The 13,022-nt window shown below is 38.5% G+C and overlaps 1 protein-coding gene across 3 annotated transcripts in view; it reads right to left on the bottom strand.

Moving 5' to 3' along the window:
• LOC129751284 (galactosylgalactosylxylosylprotein 3-beta-glucuronosyltransferase P-like) overlaps positions 1 to 13,022 on the bottom strand; it is a 319,836-nt gene that overhangs the window by 142,839 nt on the left and 163,975 nt on the right. Inside the window, exon 1 of one of the 3 annotated variants that reach the window (XM_055746684.1) lies at positions 9,848 to 11,099. The exons of 1 other annotated variant lie outside the window; for it this stretch is intronic. The gene's annotated coding sequence lies outside the window, so the exon portion shown is untranslated. Of the gene's footprint in view, positions 1 to 9,847; positions 11,100 to 13,022 lie in introns of those variants that run through there. One more of the 3 variants, XM_055746685.1, reaches the window with a different exon arrangement.

Raw genomic sequence — 13,022 nt, 5'->3', positions numbered from 1 at the left:
TTTCAAATATAAAATCATATTAGAAATTTATTTCAGTAATGATAAAACTATCTATTTTTGAATTATTAAGTTGCTACAGACCCCGTTCATTTTTGGCCACAATGCCTTAAAATTTACATTATAACAGGACCAATATAATTAAGACAAACACCATACATACGTTCTTACTTCCTCAAATGGTGATAAAATACAACAACACAAATAAAAATGTCAAATAAAATCATGAAGTACTCAAAAATGACAAAAATGATGAAAAATTTAATATAATCAAAAAACCAATACAAACAAAACACTAAAAATGACAAAAAGTAACTAAAAAATTGTGAGGAATGACAAAAATAGTAATTATGAAAAAAAAATTCATAAACAAAACAAGAAAAGTGCTAAATGCACAAAAACATGATATAAAAATACTAAACTACTTAAAATGTTCAAAAATTGACTAAAAAATACGTTATTGATGATAATAACAGCTTTTTTGTAGTACTAAGTAAAAGTATAGTTTAGAAAAAAATCATTCGAATTTAGCAACATTCGATTTTGGACACAGAAGGCGTGTTTTACCAAAATCGAACGAAGTCTGTATATACAAAATACAAGTAAAATCTGAAATAAATAATTTTTGAACACTTCTTGATAACGGCAATACCTGGAAATTAATGTATTTTTGTTTTGTCATCAAAGTTCATCAAACTTGTTGTCCGATTATCGTCAGAACAAATTTGCATGTATTCAAAACGTTCGGACTATTTGGTGAATATTGTCAAAAAATTATCAAACTTAAGCAACAGTTTTAATGAGGTAAGTTTGAAAAAATCTATTGTAACTAAATACTCACAAAGCAAGTTTAACTTATAAGTTTCAAAATCAGATAACCAGATAGACAAAACGATGTTTGATAACAGAGATACGCACGAAATAAAACTGCATGTTTGAGAGGACTGATCCCAAACTTTTGACCACTACATGATACTGCGGGATGTTCCCAAAATTTTGATCGACAACTAAAGTAGCTATTTTAATTATTTAAGTATATTGCAAATGTTTTGCACAAAATCCAACAAATGTGTTTGGATAAGTATAGATTAGGGAATCGAGTGTAACTAGAATTTGGCTAATTTGTACACCCCTCCTTAAGATGAGCCATATAAAGAAAACATGTACATTTTACCAAAATACATCCGCGGAAGGTTTAGTTCACGATCTATTAAATGAAATTGAAAGATATGCAATATTTCAAAATATGGCTGAGATACAGTCGAACAAAATGTTCATATTTTTGAGGGGGTGATCCTAAACTTATGGCCGGCAGTGTACGTATGAGTCAAATTAAACATATGCATGTTTTCGTTAGTGTTATTTTGAAAAAAAAAACTATGAAAGGATTAAAATAGAATTCTAAATACCACTTGAACCATCTTTACTTAGAATTTTTTTTTTTTTTTTTTTTTTAAATTGTTTTATTCATGTCTAATATAAGATAAGCTTACATATCATATCACGTCTCTAAGTTTAAATGAAATTCTAACGCTGAAACATCTAATCTGCTATTGCTTGAATCAATAAAGCTGATGTATCTACTTAGATATTTTAATATTTTCAATTTGTTTTCTTTGCTGAATGTGTTTAAGACTGGTCGAAATATATCTTCGAAGTTTAGTGTTCTACGTCTATTAAGAATTTCGCTGATTTTCGTTTTAAATACGTGAAAGGCGTCGTTCAATCTGGGGCAGTCGCAATATTTGTGCCTTATCGTTTCAGTCTGCGCGCCGCAGTGCTCGCAGTTCTCGTCGTCAGCTCTTCCAATTGTATGTAGGAGTTGTCTGCAAATAGCCTTTTCATTCGTCCACAGATACAGCTTTTCTTTCTGGGCGGAACTAAGCTTACGCATAGAAATGTTCCTCCAAATTTGTTTCCAGGCGATGGTCGGGTTTCTTCGTTCAACTCGCGGTATCTCAGTGTGTGTCAGGAAATGGCAGTAGATCTCGTTCGCACTATGTCTTCGCTGCAGGTCTGGGGGTAGCGTTGGCCATAACTGTTTTATGGTTTTGATATCGGGGAGACTAGTTGGGGCTGCCGTATTACTTGCTATCAACGCACTATAGTAAGGCATGGATGCAGTTTCTGCCAAGTGTCTATGTATCAAGAGGGATTTACATTTCAGGCTTGGTAGGTGAAAGTTAAGCCCCCCTTGATCGATTTTCCGAGCAATTTGTTGCATAGGCACTCGCGCACAGTGTCCTTTCCAGATGAAGTTCCCACACATGGACGTTATTTTTGCCACATGTTGGGAATTTGGTGGAAGTATAGAGGCAATATACCACATTTTTGAGTTAACGAAAGTGTTAAGAAGCATAACTTTTTGTCCCACACTCAACATGCGCATCGAATGAAGCCATGTAAGTTGAGTGATTTTTGAAACTAGTGAGTTCCAGTTCATTCTGTTCATCACCCGAATAGAGTTAGCATACATCACTCCCAAGACCTTGATTGTGTCTGTTGTTTGAAGCCACGGTACACTTATCGGTTCACCACTTAGAAACCCAACATCTATAGCAGTAGTCTTGTTGAAGTTTAGCTTAGCCCCCGATACCAAACCAAACTGTGTAAACAAATTTTCTATAAGTTCTATTTTGTTCACTGTTGTCACTATCACACTTATATCGTCGGCATATGCTACTACCAAATCCTGACCACACACACGCTCAATTCGTGATAGAAGAGGTTGTAGATATAGCACGAAGAGATGCATGGAGAGAGGATCTCCTTGCCGCACAGATCTCTCAATCCGAAATGATGCCGATAGATGACCGTTGATTAGTAGACGTGAAGATGATCGCTCAGCAAATCTGATGATAAGGTTCACCATATCTCTATTGAGTCCCAGAGAACACATGGTATTCTGCAGGTATTGGTGATCTACGCGGTCGAACGCAGAATCCAAGTCGAAGGAGATCAGTTTCCCTCTCTGTTTACGTTCGATGAGGGACGCAATTCGATCTTTGAGAGAGAGTGTCGCCTGAAAAATATTTCTTCCTGGATTTGAGCATTTCTGACTCTCGGTGAGAATATGGTGTTCTACCATCACTTTTTCCAATCGGGTTTTCAGTATACGGGAGACAAGTTTGTAGTCGCTATTTAATAGCGATATTGGTCTGTAAGACTTCACTGTTTCTTCGTTGCACTTTTTTTTCACTAATACAATTATTCCACTCACTAGTTCCGTAGGTATGTTACCAGCAAGGATCTCGTTCAGTATGAGATTTAGCTCACGATGGATAACGTCGAATGTTCGCAGGTAGAATTCGCGCGGTATACCGTCGGGGCCAGCAGCTTTTCGTGGTGCACTAGTTTTAATTGCGGTCCATATTTCCGCAGTGGTGATTTCGTTCATGCAGGCCAGGTTCGCTTCGCTGTCGTTCGGTATTGTATTGGCGCATAAAAACTGGTCTTCAGCATGTTCGTCTCGGTGGCCTCTCGCGTACAGATTTTGAAAGTGGCTCAATAACGATCTTTCAATTTCTTCGGGTTCTTGCGTTATAATACCCTGACTGTTTTTCAATCGTGTGATTAGAGTTTGTTTTCTCCGTCGATCACCAAGCTGGTATGACGATAAGGATTCACCTGCAAGGTATGTTTCATTTGGGCGAACGAAAAGCGAAGTGTAGCGACGTTGATGAAGAAGCATCTCGGATTTAATACGATTGATCGTGGTTAATAGTTGGGGGTTTTGGTAATACTCGTTATATGCCCGGTTTAGATTGGCATATAGACGTTGTTGTTCGAAATGGAAAAGATTGTAAGCAATGCTAGATTTCCATCGAAAAAAACGTTTTATTTTTTGCTTCGCGAAACCTATCCACCATTCAGTCCATGAGGAGAAGTTTCGTCGCTGTCGGGTCCATTGACGCCAATGTGATTCAAACTCTTCAATGTTTTCAGCTGTTAGTGTGTGTGGTTGAATGGACCAATAGCTATTACCTTGTGCTCGGCCGAGAGATGGAAGACATATTCTTGCTGTTACACCCTTGTGGTCCGAGAAGCAGCATACATGGGTATTGATGGATCGTAGATACGTTCGGAGGCTGGAGCTTGTATAGATACGGTCTAGACGAGCTGATGAGTTGTGTGTTATATATGTGTGTCCAGACTCTCTAGGAGACAACTGAACCCACACGTCTAAAAGTTTCATTTGTTGTATAAGTGCCTGGAGAGCTGGACTATTACTATTGGTGCCAGTGGCGTCACGGTTGCGCACAACACAATTGAAATCTCCTGCTATGATTGTGTTTTCGGTACGATAGCGAAGATAATACGGTAGTGTAGAGTTGTAGAAGATCTCTCTTTCTCTGCGGTACGCACTGCCAGAGGGAGCATAAATATTACAGAGTGTTGTGTTGTTTACTCGTGTAGTGATAATTCTCCCGTCTAAGCTTTTCTTGACGTGTGAGAATTGTATGTATTGCTTAAGAGCTATAGCGGTTCCTCGTCTTGAGTGATCTATGTTGCAGAGGACGTTGTAGCCTGGTAGGGACAGGTTGTTGTTTTCGACTTCTTGTAAGAAAATGATATCGAGATCCATCGTTCTCACAAAGGTTCTCAGAGCGTTTAATTTATTGGTGTTGGTGATAGTGTTGATATTAATAGTTCCTATATTATAGCTACCTGTGTTCATAGTATCATGTCTTCATCGGCACTCTGTCTGCTCTTTTTGTAGAGTGGTTTGTTTCGGCTGGAGCGCAAGCTGGTTGAAGAGGTGGCAGAATCATCAGTCTCATTTCCGTCGGGTAGTTTTCGGTGCAAAGTTTCGTGTTTTTTTACAGCGGCTCTGGTTATCGGTGGTGGCATTATGGTGACTTTCGAATTATCTTCAAAAGTAAGAGGTTTCATCTGCACGAGCTGAGGTTTTCGGTTTTGTTTAGTCGGCGATTGTACAGCTGCCGGGGTATGGTCCGTGAAGGTTTCCTTGGGGGCTGATGGTGGTATTGGGTTTGGCTGGTTCGAGAGGACTTTTGCATAGGAGAGTTTGTTTTGATCGGCAGCAAGTTTTTGCACCAAAAGCTTTTTGTTTTGAATGCAGGGTATACCTATGTGGACGAATTCATTACAGTGGGGGCATGTCGGTTTCTGACCTCTGTAACTGATAGCTACTTGTTGGGAATCAATATTTATTATCGAGGGAATGTTTTTCTCAACGATCATCCTCGCAATTCTCACTCCAGTTGATGTTCCACCAAACAGATATTTAGCATCCCACAGTTGTTCGCGAATCGATAAAATTTCCCCGTAAGAGGCAAGTGTATCAGAGATGTCTTCATTAGAAGTTTCTTCGGCGAGATCGAAGATTTTAACATCAACAGCTCCATCTTCCATGATAATGCGCAGCTTGTAGGCTTTGCCCTCGATCACAACGTTGTGTTTGTTGTCATGCTGTTCTACGATTTGTTCAGCAAGTGCCAGGTCAGTGACCTTTACGAACACACATGCATGTCGTTTGCTCGGTTGAATCATAGTTACGTTTTCACGTGTTAGCTCGAGCTGCTGCCCGATAAAGTTGTGTATGGCTTCGTAAGCCGGAGGCTTTGGAATGTTCGAGAAATCAATACGAAAAGTATTTTCGCGACGTGCCATCCCGGAATCGAAATGCGCGAGCTCGCGTCGCGACACTTGACCCGAATTGGTAAATAGAAAGCGTTATTAATAGCCCGTGTGAAACTTCGATTTACTATTCGCTCGTAAAACACGACTGAACGTCTCGAAAGTTTGACGCTAACTGAGAATCATCTTGACCATAGCAATAATTGAAACAATTGAAACAAACGCAATGATCTCAGTAGAAGAATTGAGCAAGTCAAAATAAAATATTTTCTAAAACTCCTTAATTTTTAAAAATTGATAATCGATTGTCACAACTTATTATCATGGTTCATTGAAAAATAGTAAAAATATCCAAGCTTTATTATTTAAAAAAAAAAGTCAAAATTGGATTTCCCCTAAAAATGTGTTCATTATTCTGAAATTTTCATAAGTAGATCATTTGAAAAACAAAATTGTACCTTGATTGTGAAAAAAAAAACTAAACTTAGTTTTTTTAGAAATGGGACACTTTCTTCTACTGATAGCTAATGTCCTAGTTATTGGACATACAAATTTTGACAGCATTTTTTTGCCTAAAAAAGTACTATCCGACAAGGTTGCCGAAAAAAAATTCTGTGTTTTTGAGAAAATAAATTCTGACTTTCTGTGATTTTACCCAAAAATTCTGTGATGGTTTTCTGTGATGCTATTTTCTTTAATTTCATTGAAAATCCATGATAAATTGGGTCTTTTTTACATTTAACTTTAGTGAAATCAATTAAAATTACCAATCTTATGATACTTTACTGAATTACAGAGTAAAAATCTAAATTTTATATTGACCAATAAAATTATAATTTTGGAAATCCTTTCAAAATTCTAAAATTCTGTGAAATCTGTGAACTTTTCAAAATTCTGTGTTCTGTGACGAAAATTTGATCAAAATTCTGTGACATTACAGATTTTTCGGTGATTTCGGCAACCTTGCTATCCGACCTATTTTTTTCAAATTTTAAAATTAATGCGTTTAAGAGATATTTACGCTGACAGGAAAAAAGAAAAAAAAATTTACACAGTTTCCTTCAAAATCCATCATTATTAAATCGACAGCGGGCAAAACCGTTGATTATTCAAAAAATATTTGCCCGTAAGTGGTGGAATAGTAAGCAAACACTGTTAAAAATTTCCACAAAGTTCGAATCATGCATTTGAGTGAAGCACATGATCAGAAACTACGGCTAAGGGTCATCAGAAAAGTCAAGGCTCATATCAGAATTTTGATTTTTTTGAATTTTGAATAAACAAAAAACTAATAGAAGATCGCTGAAATGTCTCACACTCTGATAAGCTTAAATTGTTGCCTCGCTATGAGTCATTAAAACCTGATCTCGAACAACAAATTTTTACTACAGTAATACCTCGATATAAAGCAACGAATTTTTTTTTTCGTTGCTTTATATCGAAGTTACGTTATATCGAAACACTACTTAAAATGGTCCTTTGGAGCATCGATAGTGATCGTAAATGTGAAAAAGTTGATTCTAAATTCTGTTTGTACGGATTTAAAGCGGGCCACAGACTACACAACATTTGTACAAATGCGATGAAATGCGATATATATAAATGTAATAATTTTTACCATTAAAAATCTTGGCTTCAATGCTCTAATCGCTCCTCCCAAGTAACCAATAAGCCGTGAAAAATGGCCCTAGTTCAGCTCTATATTAGAATATAGAAAATTCCTTTCCAAGCCAACCAGCTTTTAAATACAAATAATTGCTGCCAAAAAGCCGGGTTTGGACTGTAAATCGGTCGATATAAAGCCTGTGAGAAACTGTCAAAATATTAATTCAGTGGGTACCCACTGGGGGAAAAAGGATACTAAAAATGTGTTTATGTTTCGTAATGTTCTTTCTCTATTATATATTTTTCTCTTCCTCGCTCTACCCTTTTCAACTCCCTTAATCTACGTAGGTTAGAAGCTGGAATCGAACCAATCGGCCACTTTGCTGAATAGTCTATCATATCAACTCAGGAGTATCATCCTTCTTATCGACAGCAAGATGATCCTGTGGGAAAGACAAAATGAAAAAAAAAAGATTTACGACTCTATTTGCAATCCAAAATTAACAAAAAAAAAACAGAAAACTTACTTTTTTCTCCCAAGTTTAAAAAAGTATTGACAAAGTAAACAAATACGCAGCTCTTCTTCTTCCAGAACCAAGTCGTTTTATTCTGCCTCATGAATGACAAGCACAAAGCCCTCCCACAGGCTTTGACGTGAATGTCATCCAACTTCTATCCACAGGGTTTGAAAGCCCTAATACACTGCTTCATATGCCAATTTAGAGCCTACTCTACGGCTTCAAACTCATAGAGCCTATTGGCATTTGAAAATACTGAACACGACTAATTGGCACTGAAATGCTATTATTCGTCCCAAATGCGGCTCATAACAGTGCTTAATGATTTGTTGGGCTGCTATGCCCAAAAGCGCCATCTGCAGACAGTTTTGTTTTTTAGCTATTAATTCAATGCATTCCTTGACGTTTAATAATTGTGATAAATGTCACCAAATAATGACATTCTAATATGATAGGTGATTAAAACCAAACAAAAATCCCAAAGAAGGTGCACTTTCAAAACGGCTCAGAAACATCAGAAATGTTTCTTTGTTATTTTCATAGCAAGTGATAAAATCCGTGCATTCGCGATGGTACAGAAGTCTGTACAGTGATTGATCAACTGTCAGCAATCATAAAACCTTATTTGAATAAAAGACTACATGCCCTAACCTCACTTCAACTTAAGCAACTTATCTGTAGGTGCAAATATAGTCATTAAGTTTTGAAATGGAGATACATGCACTAGGCTGGATTTTCAAAAGCACAAAAGCGACTATCGCAACACTGAAAGTACTGGAGTTACATTTTCAACGCTTGCGCTCATTCGCTCTTTATGCCTCTGAGAATTTACCGCATGGCTCATAAACAACATTATTATATTTTTATGACAAAAAAGTATTGAAATTAAACATATTTATTCAAATTAGAAACATTTTTAAAAGTTACGTAATATAGAGGCAAAAGTTGCTTTATATTGGGTTACGTTATATCGAGGTTGCTTTAAAAAGAAGTTGCTTTATATCGAGGTATTACTGTAGTTAGAAAGCTCGTAAGCTGTGTAGGCGGTACCGAGGCAATGAGACAAGTGATTTCTGTTGGACGACAAAACTTATACAAACTCTATTTCAAACGAATTCCAGTTGTTGAATCTTATAACATTTCTGATCGTTCAGATTAAAGTATGTATTTGCTAAATGTTTTGTAAAAAATATAATGATTTGTGAAGACTCTGAACCTGTGGAAAAACAATAATTTTCAAAACAAAAACTTTGGTTTCCGCTGTTTTTAAAAACCTTAAAAAATACTCTTGTATGTATACTTCGCAACCTATGATCTTAACTTTAACTAACCGATCATACTTTAAGTTCAATCTCATGATGGTTTTGCTTCGTTTTTGACACATTTTCACATATCATGATTGAAAAAAGTGTGCGCTAGCCGAGTGGAGATAAAAAGAATAAAGTAGAAATAATTCTTACAACAAACGATAATTTTTTTTTAAATTATTCATGCATCATCATAAGATTTTATTAATTTTTATTTTTATTATTATTTTTTTTGCTTCGATTAAGTCGTTTAACCATCTTCACGGCATTCACGACTTATATCAACGTTGCAGTTGGCAGACGTTATTGAAAAACTTATTCGGTTCAACTCTTGGGCTCGAACTCACGGACATCGGCTCACAAGCCTATCATAAGATTTCTTTTTTTACCTTTACCTTACCTTAGCTTCATAGAAAGTATTTCGAACAAACAAATGGTTTTTTAGATACACGCTTTCATAACTGTCCCATTTCTAAATGAACTAGGCTTTTGTTACTAACGATAGTTCCCTTATTGCGTTGGATTCATAAAGCTAAAGTGAAGTAGCAATCTCATACGACAAACTTCAATAATTAACACGACGACGTTGTTTTGGTTTCGCTTTGACGCACCACGCCTCCAGGTCTTGTGTCGCTAAGCAAAACGCACTCGAAAAAGGAGTCACAAACAAAACACGACATTTCGTCGCTTGTTCCCTCGGATCCTTAAAACGTACCTCCCCCAGACGGTAGAAACCGTAGAAAAAGCCAAGAGACCCAGAACAAAAATTTCCATCCACATGCATGCATGTTTGAACGCAAAACGGTTTCCAATACTTACTTACACGGACAGTGAGTCGTCCTTCGGCCACGTTCGGGGCGCTCGCTCTTTTGATCCCTCGAGGCGTCCCGTGCGATTCACCGGAACCAGGTCCTTTTGCTGCAACGTTGCTCACAAACACACCTGCACGTCGAGGAGCTCGAAACGAAACTCACCGGGAGCAGTGAGTGGATCGGCTCTAGAAAAACACACAGCTCACAAGGTTTCCACTCGCAACGGAAAAATAACACACTTCCTGCCTACTATTTTCCTGCGCTCTCAAACAGGAGGCTCACGGAAGAAGAATAACAGGAAAACGGACGATACGAAACGACGGAAAGCGAACGACGGCGCTTGAATTTTCTTTACCAAGCATAAATTTTCCCCTTTCACACACTTGGCACTTTACACGCTCGCTTCACATCTTTTTGTTGTGCTCTAAAGTGGCCCATATAATTTGTTTGATTCAGCAATTGAGGGGGGATATTTTTACCTCTCAGAATTTTCCTCCCAACAAAACACTCGCAACAGAAATTCTTGCGTCGCGTTCTGGCCCTTTTGAGGCTGAAACTTTTTTAGCACCACGGACGGATTTGAACCTGACGCGATTTGCCCCCCTACCGGGTGTGGAATCGATAAACCTCAGCTAACTAACAAGACCAGGTCTAGGCAGCAGGAGCGGACAAAACACTCGAAGGGCTGTCTAGGCACCCAAATAAACACACTCTCCGTTTCGATTTGCTGCTCTGTTTTGAAAAGCACTTATCCTTGGCTGAATATTTTTGGCCCGGATCCTCTCCCGAAATCAATTTCCTCAATTGACCCAAACAATAGTTTTCGCAAGTTCTGCTACAGCCAGATTCAGATTCAAGCTCTACACAATGGCCCGGAATAATAATAAATCGTTTCTAGCAAGCAGCATTCATTAGCACCAAACTTGAGCTAGGAGGGCAAGCAGCTGGAACGCGTCGAAACCGGAAGTGGGTGATAGGGAGCCGCACAGGGTCTACGCGTATCCCGGACTCGCTCGTTTGGCAGAAAAAAAACTTATATCAAATTGAGAAATTATCTACAACACTAGCACCCGACAACAGCTACCCCAGCAGAAGCACACAAGATCTCGTATCAGCGTGTGTGATTTGACGCCTGAAAGATAAACGTTCACACAGTAGATGCCTCCTACTCGTTGAGATTGATCGGAAAACTCCGAACCACCACCAACTCGAGAACGCGTCCGGATACGATCGAAGCTGAGAAGTGACTAACTAAGCTGTCGTTAGTTAGAACAGAACACGATACGATACTAGTGTAGTGGGTAGGAGATTTTCACGGTTAGCGGATATATGATGAGCGATGAGTGTTGAGCATTAAGTGCACTCACTCACGTTTTAGTCGGAGATTTTAGGGAGCTCACCACAGCACAACATAATCGAGAAGGCAGACAGACCGGCGTTCTGGCTATCTGTAACGGAGCAAAGCAACGGGCATCTCCTCAACTCGGATCTCGGAACCGCTGAAACCTTTGCGTTGTGCGCCCGTGTAAAGCTTTTGTTCAGCGCCTAACGAGAAAATAATTGCATGATGTGACGATACGGCGATGTAGAGTGAGCGTGTTGAAGATTTACAATTTGAGTTTATCCTTTATATCTTATTAAACTAGTTCACAGCATTTTTGAATTAAGTCAACCGAAATTCACAATAAATATAAAATTGGCTGCTCAGTGGAACAGTTTTTGAGTTATGCTCTAATTATAAAATTTTGCTAAGGAAAAAAAGGTTTTTTACATAACATTGAGTTCATTTGTGCACTTTTGTGCCCTTTTTGTGACATAAGTCCCTTACAACGTACAAACAAATTACTTTTGCAACTTTAAAGTTCATTAATGGGTACATATAATGCACTCATGGGAATTGTGTAACCATTCTTTTAATGGTTACAATAAAAATTGTGATTTGGATGAAATTGGTTTGGATGAAAACTTTGTAAATATTGTAAATAAAAATTATTGTTCGTAAATGTCTAAAATTAGGATTAGATATCTCATGTTTGTGTGGTGTCTTGTTCTAATTTTAATAGCAATCGGCTGGTGTCATTTAGGGATTTAGTTTTGTTTATTTATTTATTTATTAATTTATTAAATTCTTCGTTATTTATTTATTTATTTATTTTCGCGTTATTTATTTATTATTCATTTAGTTAATTATTTGTTAGGTTTAGTTTTGTTAGATTAATATATTTTGTTATGGAATGCACGCAATAAAATGTTTTGTTCGAAAAGACACCAGCCCTCTATATGTCAGTTCCTGTATTGTTCCTGTCATGTTGCTGTCATCGAGAATCTTCGAAGGGGACAAAACATGCTTCACGGGAAATGGGAACATGGCGATGAAAGGACAAGAAAACCTATAAATAGGAGGAGCTCGAGAAGCTCGAGGCTTTTTCGAGTATTTCCGGTCCGAGGTTGAGCAGCAACAGCGCGTCACACACCTTACGTGACTAGCCCGTTTCCAACCGTACTTGGGTGGCATTGACCCCCTTCCCCCGTTATTATCAGTTCCGGTAGTGATCTGAAGATTTTTCAACGGCCAGCTGGAAGCTTCACGAATCCATTTCCCAGCTGGTCGGTCGAGGTGGCAAAGTGAAGAGAACCCCAGAACAATTGTTTTCCCCCAGTGCCGTGAATCACCATCAGCCTCTACGCGAACACACCGGTGTCCCGCGAGTGCGTTAGGTCGTGCCTGTGACAAGTGCCCCGCCCCCGTTACAACCCCCTAGGGGCACTCCGTGCTGTGGTGAGGTCTGGTGGGAATTCCCTCTGGGTGTTCTAGTGCCGACCAATCCGTTACTTGCCCCTCGATAGAGTGAGACACTCGCGTGGTTACCGTGCACAAGAAGAGCTCCCCGGACCGAAGTGAAACGGTAGGCCTAAGCCCAACAGGCCGAGTTGTTGCGGGAATTGCCCAAAAAGCAATTCCGGATTCCGTCCTGTTCCTGAATTCGCCCGATCTCGTTACGTCGTTCCAGCAGCAGTCCCCCAACGAGTCGACCACTGAGAAACGGCCGCAACGAGATCATCGAGATACCAAATAAAAAGCGCAAGTACAAAATTAAAACCCATAAACTTACCATTTTCTCTTTGTACAAACTTCACCTAAAATTTGAGAATGCGAAACGCAAAAGAAAAGTGAATTACCA

This window comes from Uranotaenia lowii, chromosome 3 (genome assembly GCF_029784155.1).
Source record: "Uranotaenia lowii strain MFRU-FL chromosome 3, ASM2978415v1, whole genome shotgun sequence".
Lineage (NCBI taxonomy): Eukaryota > Metazoa > Arthropoda > Insecta > Diptera > Culicidae > Uranotaenia > Uranotaenia lowii.
The sequence above is the reverse complement of the archived record's forward strand: the minus strand, read 5'-3'. Positions and strand labels throughout refer to the sequence as shown.